This window comes from Phragmites australis, chromosome 3 (assembly GCF_958298935.1).
Source record: "Phragmites australis chromosome 3, lpPhrAust1.1, whole genome shotgun sequence".
In the NCBI taxonomy this organism is placed as follows: domain Eukaryota; kingdom Viridiplantae; phylum Streptophyta; class Magnoliopsida; order Poales; family Poaceae; genus Phragmites; species Phragmites australis.
In genome coordinates, this window is record NC_084923.1 from 15,569,570 (window position 1) to 15,583,016 (window position 13,447).

Sequence of the window (13,447 nt, forward strand, 5' to 3'; positions counted from 1 at the left end):
GCGTAACACCCTACTCCTATATGGATACTATAAATGCCTTGATAATGTCCCTCAAGGATATTGCTGGTTACAAGAATATTTATCTATCTTAGAGCCTGGGGCTCCTTGTTCTTGGGTCTGTGAGTATCTGCTGGCTTTGGGTGCTCTCGATCTTCTCTTCGCTACCTTGAAAACTTCTTCAGAAAGAAAAACTCTCTATCCTGTCCGTGCTGCCGGCGGCTTTAAATACCCGCCGGCAGTAGCGTGCCTCGAACGGGAGGGGGGCACGAGTTCTGAGACACCATAAATGAAAAGGGCGTCATCACAGCCTCTGTGCGAAGTGACCGGGAGTGGAAAATGCGTCCCACGCCCGGTCATCCGTCACCATAAATGCACTGGCAACGGGCGCCGTGGAGAGGGCCCACCGGGCAGCTGCGGAGCGGCCCGGCGTGCCCGCCCTGTCTTGTTCTCCTGCCACAGCAGCGCGGCAGACGGAACGCCTCGGCCCTTACGACGTTATCCCAAGACGGGCCGGATGGCACGAGATGGGACCCGTGCATTCAATGACCCCACGCCCTTCTGCCAGAATGTGGCAGGAACTGACACCGAGCATGGCGGGAGCAGTTGGGGATGACAGGCCATGCGCGCTCTTTAAATGCGGCATTGGGCCTTTGACTGGCTGACACCTCATCAGTGGGCCCCTCGGGGGCCACTGTCGGGGGGCTTTCTGAGTTGTCGGGGAATCGAGTGCTCGGGGGTCACTGCTCACCTCCCCGAGTACTCTCTCCCGAGAATGCCCTTTTTTATCCTCGGGGAACCGAGTGCTCGGGGGTACTGTTCACCTCCCCGAGCACTCTCTCCCAGGCACGCTTGTACGGATCCTCGGGGGACCGAGTGCTCGGGGGCCGCTGCACGCAGCCCCAAGCACTCTCTCCCGGAGCTTCCTTCTGTGGGTCCTCCGGATACTTGGGCGCCTATGGGGCCACCCCTTGTGGCCCCGGACACATTTCTCCCGATACTTAGCTTTCCTGATCGTCGGGGGACTCGGGTGCTCAGGGGCCACCGTACACCTTCCCGAACATTTTCTTCCCGGCACTTAGACTTCGTAGATCATCGGGGAACTTGGGTACTTGGGGACCACTGACTGTGGCCCCGAGCGCCCTCTCCCGGGACTTTATCTTTTTTACCTCGCGGAGGAGACTCCGCGGGATGGCACCATGTGGCGGATTGCTGGCCTGGCCTCGGGATTCGGGGACCCCCGGTTCCTGATTCACCGACAGATATGGACGTCCTCAGTGTCGATCTCATGGAGTGAGATCGATGGCGTATGACATGAGTGACCGAAATTACGATTGAATGGCACATTGCATCCTCTTGTTTGCGTGATTCAGACATATGGATGACCACGTGCTTCTTGTTGTACATGAACAACGTCAAAGTATATTCTACTAAGCTACTAAGCGTGTACAGAGGCAGTTCATATACCGACATGTGGTGCTAGTACCTCCCTCATGAGACACCGGACGAGCGAATGAGTAAATGTGTTATTGTACATAGCATTAGTATATTAGGTGATCCATGTTAAGAAATTATAACTATTTACGTCATGCACAGGAGGAGCGCACATGGGAGAGAAGGCATCCGTGAATGCCGAGCACATACAGAGGTGGATGGAGTCAGCCGCTGTGGATGTCATAATTCCTCCTGGACAATACAATGATACCATGTACTAGGAGTACCTTTCGTGGTACTGTCCGTGAACATGTGCCACGTTACTCAGCGAACTTGTAGAGTCTGCCCATACCCTTCCTTTAGAATCATGCCTACCTTTTTCATATTGTGGTAAGTGATGCGGTACTTCTAATAATTTTTATTAGTTAAATATCTATATTACTGACATGACCCTCATCCTATACAGACCAAAGAGGCACACCAGATGCATACACAAGTGGAGCTAGTTTGCGAGGAAGTAAGCATGTCATCAACGCGGAGGGATCAGAACTCTCTCAAGGACTACATGAGGATGAGAGGGTCTCACTTGCTATCCGTTATACGTGGTCTAAGTGATTGTGCCCCGCGTTGGAGGGCGTACGACCTACCAGCCATGGACCCGTCTCGTGCCTTCCACAGCAAGCGCTTATCCAGTGCCCGTGGGCAACCTGTTTGGGCACAGTTGCGAGAGGCACCTTTGGATGCTGAGCAACGTGTGTCACGTTCCGGTGCTATGGTAGAGGAGTGCACGCATGCTCCTGAGCTCGAATAGTGTACATTGGGTTCACAACCCCTGCAATGAACATAGCCTCCTCAGACTACAATGACATCTCTGCCTGCAACATTGACTCATCAAGAGGATGTCATTGATTGCACGCAACATACGCCTGAATGGAGCGGCACGCAATATTTTGACCGACCTGCTGCAATACAGGCCGCTAGCTTCACCAAGCTCCTCAGCGAACAGTACCCTCACTATTCTGATGCACCTAGGGGTTCACAGTGTTACTAGCAGGGTGAGCCTTCGATGCAGCAGACTCTGTCGGAGCACATACTAGAGGCGTCCACACTTTCATATGAGGATCCTTCATCATGTTACATGCAGGACCGAGTCAACGGATCTGGATACACGTTTGGTGGGAGTCCCATAGGGTAGGATAATGAAGATGACGAGCAAATACACACATGGCAGGGGCTAGAGCAGGGCCGCTGGGATGAGTGCCACATCCTCGCTAGACGCTTACACTCCTGGAGATTGTGTGGGACGTCATCCTCGTTGAGTAGCCCGTACAGTTGTTCGGTACACTTGTACTTGTTCATGACACATGTATTATTCATCTTATTATCGTAGTCATCTCTATTATGTCTTATTCACTGTATTGTTAATCTAACTACTTTTAATTTATTTAATGTTTATCAAATAAGTATGGCTCATAACTTTATTTAGTAGTTATATTTAAAGCATTGTTACATATTAGTTATGATATTTAATACTTGTTTAATGTTTCTTAAATAATCAGGGATTCGTGCTTTGTTACAGAGCCACAAAGTTGCGGTCAAGGATCAATAAATCTATGGTGGAATCTTGTAGTACAGACTTTCTATAGACACCTATAACGATCAATATAGCACTTAATGTCTCCTTGCGGGTTGTGCGTGAAGGGAAGGATGATCCCTTCAAGGAGAACAATCTAATCCAAGTCGTGTCCAAATTGCATGCAAGACCCTTCTGTTCTGCGTTATCCGCTTCGCTCCAACATATAGCCACCAACGCCCTTAGGGCCCTCTTGCACGAGCGGCGTCAAAGGTATCTCAGGATGTGCAAATTAGCTGACCATCCTTCTGTGTCATGTTTCTTTAGGAGGGAAAGAAGGATAGTGATGTTACCCAACCAGTATGTATCACACATTCAGATTCGTTATTTTCTATTTGGTCACCCTACTTATCTTTTTTTCATTGATTCGAATACTCCTCTTTTGCATTAGGTGTTCCTGGAAGACGTAGAGTTCATGAACAAAGACATCCCAAACTTCTTGGTGATGTATATGCTCTTCGGCGGGGGTGTGATGCGTGGTTTGCGTGGAAGACGACAAAGATCAACAAACCTAAGGGGTACAGGGGTGCACTCTACCATTTAACCAGAAAATGATGAGGACGATCAGGATGATGATTTCATATCACCAATCCCTCGATGTTCTAGCAGCAATACAGGAGAAGGTTCAATGAATACTGCAAGAGGGCATGCTTATACCGTGATAGCTCAAGATGATGATGATGGTTTCATGCCTCCATCTCCAAAGGACACTAATGACCCTAAAGATGATGGTGGATTTACTAGTACCCATCCTTAAAACATGACATCACCACCTCGGAGACGACAATCATCTTACCCTGATAGCATAGACTGGCACAATTGGCATTCTTCCGCTAATTTGCTGCCACTTTCCACCGTCATCTTGAGAATATCTAAGTATTCAACAGTTATGCACTATGTATCTTGAGATCAATAATACAAGGGGGAATATTGCCACACCATTCGATACTTTAGCAACATGGATAAGGTCACGGGTCCCAGTAACAATAATTGATTCATACATGTTCATCTGCCAATTTTGTTGCCTGCGAATGAAAAGTGTTAGTAAGCGATTGTCGAACGCGTCCCTGCTTGGATCTTTTGGTGGATGACCTTCAAATAGTTGCATAGCCCTTCTCAATCTACCACACACACAATTTTTAGGAAGAGTACAATACTTTGTGAGATATGTTCATACATATGTCCTGACCCAGCTTAAGATACAAAGTGACCACACGACAGAGCTTGAAGCATAAAATGACAACACGACTCTTTTTCTCTCTGTCGGTGGACGCAACAGGATTCCCTGAGACTCACACTAACATCGCAATAACTCTCCCTCGAATGTGCATTGTCTTTGAGTAACAAAAACTCAACTAGCATATGCTTTTGTCCGATGCAACGGGTGTAATCAGGGCTAAAAGCAACATAGTACTGATCTAATGTGAGTTGCAGGTGGTATGTACATAGCCCTCGCATGCAACTGGATTGATTGCAGAGCCCTCGCACTGTAGGCGGCAGAGGGGGTCCGACTATATTTGGCACATGAGATGCCGAAAATAGCCTAGGTCCGCTATTTTTTAGTGCGTGGTGTACCCAAAATCTGTATTTGGTGAATGAGGCATTGAATACACATGCTACATTTATAAATACGATATCATGTTGTCTTTTTTTATAAATATGGTCTGATATGTTGTCTATTTTTGGAATTTTGCCAATACACATCCCATTTGCATAATGAATTGCAGTCTACGTACTCTACTCCATGTGTCAATTGAAAACTTACTGAGGGCCCCTTTGGAACACAGGATTCTCGAAACGTAGGAATAGGGAAAATGTAGAATTAAAATTACCTAGCATCTTAATTCCTATGGAATAAAAAACCACAAGAATTACTCACACGAAATGTTTGGATGCTTCACACAAAAAGTAAAGAAAATTTGGAAGTTAATTGTTCATTAGCAAGAGAGAGAGAGAGAGAGAGAGAGAGAGAGAGAAGACGCATTGAAACTTTTAAAAGAATTGGGAAATTGAGGATAGAGCTCATGCTAGAATTCCTCTAAAATATGTGTTGGCACGGAATTGGGCAACACCTCACCATCACGGTTCCATCAAGGATACTTGTCGCTTTTCGCAGTGACTCGTGACTTGTTTACAAGCAAACAAGCAAAGGTTTTGACCAGCAACCTTGGGGATCGCCGCCCGGATGATTTACGAGCAAATCGATAAAGAACTATCACCTGTACCATAGAGATTCGAAGTAGCAGCGAAAAACTAACCCTAAATTGTAGGAAAGTAAAGGCAAAATGAAAAGTAGATGTAATAGATGCGATTGACTGATGGATATGCAATCAGCCTCCACCCCTCGACTATTTATAAGGGGGGTATGGTCTTGACCCTAGTGAATCGAAGTAGGACTCTATTCCAACCCTAAACACACCCTGTTCAGCCAAAATCGTGAAAGAGATCTGAACAAATCCACGAATCCACTTCTATTCGGTTTCGGACTGAACACCGGATGATCTGGTGAGAACAAACTCCAGAACACCGGACCATCCGGTGAGTTCACTCGGCCGAAACTCTAAGACTCGGTCTTACACACACCAGATATTTCGACGTCACATTTATACTCACCAGAGTATGTCACTGGACCAATATTTGCAGAGAGCAATTTTTTTGCAAAGTGTTCCTTTTGAACGCACCGGATGATCCGGCGATCATCAAAGACCTCACCGGACAATTTTCACCAGAGATCATTTTTTGGCTAAAAACCTTCTTCTCATCGGATAGTCTGATCATATCCTGGAATCTCCATCAGACCATTTCTTCCAGAGAGCAAGTTTTCGGCTCAAATTGACTTTCTACACACCGGATAGTCCGGCGTTTTCACCGGATCATTCACCGGACTATTTTATACAGAGAGCATGATTTGCTACACCAAATCCTCATCCCACTCTCTGGATAGTCCGGTGTTCAATGAGCCCCTCACTGGAATATTTTTTCCAGAAAGTATGTCTTCTGGGCGAAATCGAACTACAAACACCGGATAGTCCGACAATGACACGGCATTGATCACCGAACTATCCTGTGTATACAAAAAATCTGGCCGTGCCATCTCTAAGAATTGGAGAGTCTCCTAGCATATCATCTTCATCATCACTAGTGTCGGTGTATCGGGAACCAGGGGTCCCTGAGTCCCGAGACCAGGCCGGCCGCCCGCCACGTGTCGCCATCCCGCGAGGTCCCTCCCTGCAGGATGAGGAAAATCTAAGTTTCGGGAGAAGGTACTCGGGGCCACAGCCTCTGGTTCCCGAGCACCCCAGTTCCCCGATGACCCACAGAGTCCAAGTACCGGGAAGAAAGTTCTCGGAAGGGTTCCCCCTCGCCCCCAAGTACCATGGTCCCCCGATGGGCCGAACAACCAAGTGCTCGGGAGAGAGTGCTCGGGGCTGCACGTGACAGTCCCCGAGGACTCGGTTCCCTGAAGGGTCTAAAGGAGTGCTCGGGGGAGAGTGCTCGGGGCTGCACGTGGCAGCCCCCGAGGACTCGGTTCCCCGAGAGGTCCTACAGAAGTGCTCGGGAGAGAGTGCTCGGGGCTGCACGTGGCAGCCCCCGAGCACTCGGTTCCCCGAAGGGTCCTACAGGAGTGCTCGGGAGAGAGTGCTCAGGGCTGCACGTGGCAGCCCCCGAGCACTCAGTTCCCCGAAGGTTCGCGCAAGATCGCCTGACGCCCCGATGACCCGAAGGAACCCGTCGGCGGGGTGTCAGCTAGTCAAAGGTCCAATGCCGCATTTAATGGGCACGCGCAGCCTGACATCCTGACATCCTGACATTCTCAGCTGCCCATGCCATGGTGTCAGTCCCTGCCATGCTTTGGCAGGGAGGTGTGGGTCCATTAATTGCACAGATCCCGTCTCGTATCATCCGGGGTACCTCGGGATAACGTTGCCAGGATCAAAGCGTTCCGCCTGCCACCCTGCCCTAACAGAAGAACAAGACAGGGTGGGCGCATCGGGCGCCCCTCTGGCCGCCCGGTGGGCCCTCTCAACGGCGCCGGAGGACGTCCACAGTGGCGGGTGGTCGGATGCGCGCCGCATTTTTCCACCGCCCCTGTCACTTCGCCGAGACAGAATGATGATGCCTTTCTCCATGGCGCCTTGGCACTCGCGCCCCCTTTTTCCCATTTGGGGTAAGCCGAGGTCGGCGTGTGTATAAAAGGAAAGGATGGAGAACACATGAAAGCAGCGAAGCCAAGAAACAACTAAGCCAGAGAAGACGAGATCAAGAGAACAAACCACAAGAGACAAAGAACATCACAAGCAAGCTCGAGCAGAGCTAGAGCACGGGAGCCTCAAGCTCTCTGTAGACAATACACCCTTGTAACCAGACACATCCTTGAATAATTCCCTTCAAGGAAAGATATTGCACTCACACAGGAGTAGGGTATTACGCCCCCGTGCGGCCCGAACCTGTCTAAACCCCGGTGCATTTATCTCTTTCTTTTTTGCACTAGGTCGATCATCCCCCACCACCGGCCGTTGCATTTCCTTCCGTTTCCATTTATTTCCCTGACGAGCTCGTTCAGGATCATCCCCCTGGCCGAATCTTTAAAAAAGGGGTCTCTCGGGATCCCTGCGACAGGAGTTCCTCCTCCGACAACTAGATGTCACAATAGGCTCTATAACTTACTTTATTCTCCATTCTTACCGAATAGGCACCATCGGCTTGATTTCATTGAATACTTGATCTCTCACCTTTTCAGCTTGAGCTTCTCCCAACTCTTGCTTTCATAACATTTGTAGCCTCCACTTTTGGGAATGTGAGAGACATCTAGGACACCACTGTGGCTGCGGCATAGTCCTGGGCAGCAAGGACTTCTCCGTTTCAACCTTCCGATCGTCTGAACTAGTGATCAACTATGAACTAGAAGTGGCTTCTTGAACATTTGGTGTCATGGGTTGTTGTACTTCTGTAGGTAGTGCCTCCTTAAGCTCAATATCAGTACCAACCACTCCTACAACTTCCCCTTTGTTGCTATCACTTGATCTGTCATTAGCCGATTGCTTTTGCACTTTGCTTTCATCAACAACCGACTGTTTTTTTTTTGTTCCAAATCTGATTTCTCATTAGAAACACTCGTGTTCTTCACACAATAGACCTTATTAACATGTCTCGTATCCCTCCTATCTTTGGACTGATTTTTTGGATCAAACTGGTCTTGTCTAAGACGAGATAGTCTGTCAAACGCCAAACAAGATAGTCTGTTGAACGCCAAAGGTAATGGTGCTGTCCAACTCGGGTGAAATAGTGCAAATGGCATAGAAGGTGGTGCCCAAGGTGCACACCAACCCTATGGCAGACATAGAGGACAAACCATCGGAGGAGACCCCCACATCATAGGTATTGACGGCCTGAAAGGAGGGAATGGAGCTGCTGCAATATTATCCTCCCATTGCCTCCTCCTCCCTTCAAACTAACGCTTCAGAGGTGATCTTGGACGTTTAAGAGCATCGGGCTGGCTGCCCCTTTTTTGGCCAGCCTTGCCACTATTATACTTAGCCAAAAGTATATTAAATGTAAGTTTTGTCTTCTCATGCTTATTAATAGCTTTGTTCTTATCCTCATTCACTTTCCAATGACCAATTTCTGGACTTTTAGGTTTGATCATCTTTGTCCTTACTTTATTATCACCAATGATCACATTCTTGCCTAGTTAATTCGGCTTGAGACGGTCGAACAAGACCTTCTTTCCTTCAAAGTTCATCATGTTAACGGGAAATGGATCATTATCTAGCTTCATCTTGGAATTTTCAGCAAACTTCAATCGCCCTTCCTTAATGGCCGATTGAATCTGTCGACAGGAAACATTGCAATCATTAGTAGCGTGAGAATATGAATTATGCCATTTACAATATGCACGTTTCTTAATCTCCTCAAGTGATGGAATAACATGATTAGGAGAAAAACTAATTTGTTTTTCTTGTAACAAGAGATCAAATATCCTATCACATTTAGTGACATTGAATGTGAATTTTATCTCTTCTTGCCGATTCTTTTGTGGAGTCGGCTTCAATGCGGAGCATATGAACGGTTTAGATTTGGACTTTCATGTCCATTTGGCTACACAAACGTCTATGCTATCATCATCTGACGAATCGTCCTCATATTCAACTACATTAACACTCGGACAATCCACCTTGCGTTTTTCACTAAACCTTTGAATCTTTCTATGTTCTTTGGCTTCTCGAGCTAGAGCCCGCTGCAAAACTTGGTTCACATATGAAAATTCTTGCCCCTCTAACGTCTCTTTGATGTGTGCATGCAACCCGGTAAAAGCTACTCTGCTAGATCTCTATCGGAGAGCGAAACATTGAAACATTGATTTTTAGTATCTCTAAATCTTCTAATGTATTTAGAAACAGACTCATTATACTTTTGTGTAACCGATGTCAAATGAATTAACCTCAACTCCGTGTCTCCAGTATAAAAGTATTCATGAAACTTTTGCTCAAGTGGCGCCCATGTATAAATAGAATTAGGTGCAACCAAAGTAAACCAAGTAAATGCATTGCCGGAAAGTGATAAAGAAAATAAACGTAAACAACAAGCATCGCTACAACTGGCTTCACCATATTGTGCAAGAAATTTTCCTATGTGTTCCGTTGTGGTTCTACTATCCTCCCTATTAAACTTGACAAAATCAGGAACCTTAAACCCATAGGGATATGAAATCGTATCATAATAATCAGGATGTGATTTTTGATAAACACGTGCCTTCCCTTTAGGTTCCACCCCAAAGTGCTCCTTCAAAAGACTAGCCATCTCCTCTCTAAAGCTCTCACGTCTCATAGGTTGTTCGGCCATAGGCCAAATAGGATTTGCACTACTTTGTGGAATGCTTTGCGGAGGCACTACAGGCTGCGTATGTGTAGTATCTGGTGGAGACACATTGAAGTAAGTATCCGGTAATGGACCATAAGGGATGCCGGTACCTTGTGGAGGTAAAGGATGTGTGCTATACGCCACGATATTGTATGGAACCAGCGGCATGCTTGCTAAAATTTCAGTAGCTCGGTTATTAGCTATGTGTGGAACCGAACTAGTTATGATAGATGAAGTTCTTGGAACCGAAAAAACCAATGATGAAACCTCCGGTTTACTAGTATTCACTGTATTAAACAGAGGTGTCATCGCATTAGCCGAACCCACATTGGTCCAGCTTTGAATCGGCATGTTTTGTTGCATAGGTGTGGGTGTTAGAGACTGTGCCGATGAACTAAACGAGACATGCTGAAATTTGCCATAGTTATTAGGATTCGAAGCGCTAGCATCAAATGACAAAGGCTATTTCAATATGTCCTTAATGCTTTGCACGTCAAAAGCTAGAATCACAGCCTCTATTAAGAGATTGATCTAAACCCTGAGCTAAAGCATCAATTTTATTAATCACTGCAGCTCCTAAGGACTGATCAACCGTATGCACAATGTATTCTTGCAAAGCATGGGGAACATCACTTACATTGGCTTTACCTGAACTTGGTCGGCGGGGGGTGGAGAGTCTTCTTTCTTGAACATGCCTTGCTGAGTCTTCACATAGCACGAAAAGAGTTGTTGCCGATGTCGTTCCACATCGGCGTTGAGCGCCAAACGCACCTCTTCCGGCAACTCATCGTAGGACACCGTTATGATGTTGTCTTTGTCGATTTCCGAAGTAGACATGGCTAGGGTTTCAGAATTCGACCAAGAGGTAGCCGAAAAAACTTTGTCCCCAGCGGAGTCGCCAATTTGTGTTGGTGCAGAATTGGGCAACACCTCGCCAACACGGGTCCGTCAAGGATACTTGTCGCTTTTCGCAACGACGCGTGACTTGTTTACAAGCAAACAAGCAAAGGTTTCGACCGGTAACCTTGGGGATCACCGTCCGGACGATTTACGAGCAAATCGACAAAGAACTGCCACCCGAACCATAGGGATTCAATGTAGCAGCGAAGAACTAACCCTAAATTGCAGGAAAGTAAAGGCAAAACGAAAAGTAGATGTAGTAGATGCGATTGACTGATGGATATGCAATCGGCCTCCACCCCTCGACTATTTATAAGGGGGTATGGTCTTGACCCTAGAGAATCGAAGTAGAACTCTATTCCAACTCTAAACACGTCCTTTTCGACCAAAATCGCGAAAGAGATCCAAACAAATCCATGAATCTACTTTGATTCGGTTTCGAACTGAACACCGGATGGTCCAATGAGAACAAACTCCAGAACACCAGACCATCCGGCGAGTTCACTCGGCCGAAACTCTAAGACTCGGTTTTACACACATCGGATATTCCGACGTCACATTTATACTCACCAGAGTATATCACTGGACCAATACTTGCAGAGAGCAAATGTTTTCAAAGTTTTCCGTTTGAATGTACCAGATGATCTGGTGATCATCAAAGACCTCACTGAACAATTTTCACTAGAGAACATTTTTTCGGCTAAAAACATTCTTCTTCTCACCAGATAGTCAGGTGATACCCTGGAATATCCACCGGACTATTTCTTCCAGAGAGCAAATTTTCGGCGCAAATTAACCTTCTACACACCGGATAGTCCGGCGTTTTCACCGGATCATTCGTCGGACTATTTTATACATAGAGCATGATTTGTTGCACCAAATTTTCATCCCACTCTCCGGATAGTCCGGTGTTCAATAAGCCCCTTACCGGACTATTTTTTTTCCAAAAAGTATATCTTCTAGCCGAAATCGAACTACAAACACCGAAGAGTCTTACGATGACATGGTATTGATCGTCGGACTATCCGGTGTGAAAAAAAATCTGACCGTGCTATTTTTTTCTATCAAGAATATGGATGAAATATTCCTATCTTATGAAATTCCTTTGCACCAATCCTATCATCCAAATGGCACTATAGGAGTTTTTCCTTTGATTTGATTCCTCTATTTTTCCTTCACAATTTATTTGTTCGAAAGAGGCCTGCCGCCTGACTGAAAAACAACTTGCCTGCTCATGGACAATCAATCAATCAGTGCCTGGCTGCCTTCAGTACCGTGCAATGATGAGTGGGCGAGCGATCGGCGAAATCCGTAGAGCTCCTCGGCCCACGCCCTAGATGTGCGTGCGAGCTAAAATTAGGTGTCACCTGAGCCTTCCATCATTGAGCGTGTGCAAAAGCCGATCTACCGGATCTCCATGCTCAAAATATAGGGGGCGCGTTTGGTAGTTTTGCTATAGCTTGTTTTGGATGCTTTGTTAGCTGTCTCTTTGTCTGTGTTCGTCTTGCCAGTGTGAGAGAGTCAAATTCGCTCTCCAGTGTTAGCAAGGCTAGTTTTGCTGGGCAAAGTGAGCAGGCAAAAGAAACAAACACCTATAATACTCTTTTCGTTTAGATATAGTAGACATATTTTTTTTTAAGCTCGGTCTTTAAAATTGATTTTTAATTAAGATTTTTTCATAACATATATCATTTATAGCTACAAAACATATACAGTATAAAATTATTTTGAATTATAAAGTTAACTGTATAATTTTTATACACTAAATATTTTTATAATTTAATTAAATATTAAATAAAATATATAAAATTTGATTTTTTTAAAAAATATCTATTATTTCTGAAAGGAGTAAGTAGGACCAGGGTTAAAAAATCTTCGGTAACCGCCTAAAAATCGTGGTTACCGACCTTCCCGGTCCGGTCCGGTTTCAGAAACCGAACGGTAACCGAAATTTGAATTCAAAAAATTCAAAAAAATAAAAAAATTTAAAAAAAATCTTAAAAAAAACTAGAAACAATTCTAAGACCTTCTGTGAATTGTTTTTTCAAAAATAATGTCGTTTGCATCATATTCTATAGGGAGAAAGTTTGAAAAAAATTGAAGCGTGCGACTCAATTATTAACTCACGTTAAGGAAAAGTGTAACATGCAAACACATATTTTTCTTGTATAAAACGTATTTTAAGAGAATATTTAAAATTGATTTCACTTTATTTAGAGTTTTATTAAATTCTCTATGATTTTTACAAAGTTCACAAGCATAAAGTGAATATGTTAAGAAACAGCACTGTAATTAACCTTTTCATGTCTAGTATTATTTTTTCTACGTAAATAATAATATAAATAAGCTAATGAAAGTGGTTTCACTAATTTTTGAGATGTGATGGGTCAGTTATGAATTAATCTAGTCGCAACATATTTACACAATCATGCATGTTACAATAACTAATTCATGAGTTCATATATTTTTATAAGATATAGGATCATGTAAGAAGACTAACAAAATTAGTTTCATGATTTTTGGATTAGCAAAGAGTAAACTATGCATTTAACTTGGTTTAACAAATAAAATTTCTCACAGAAAATTTTGAACTTTTTTATGAGTATAAATACTTTTATCATG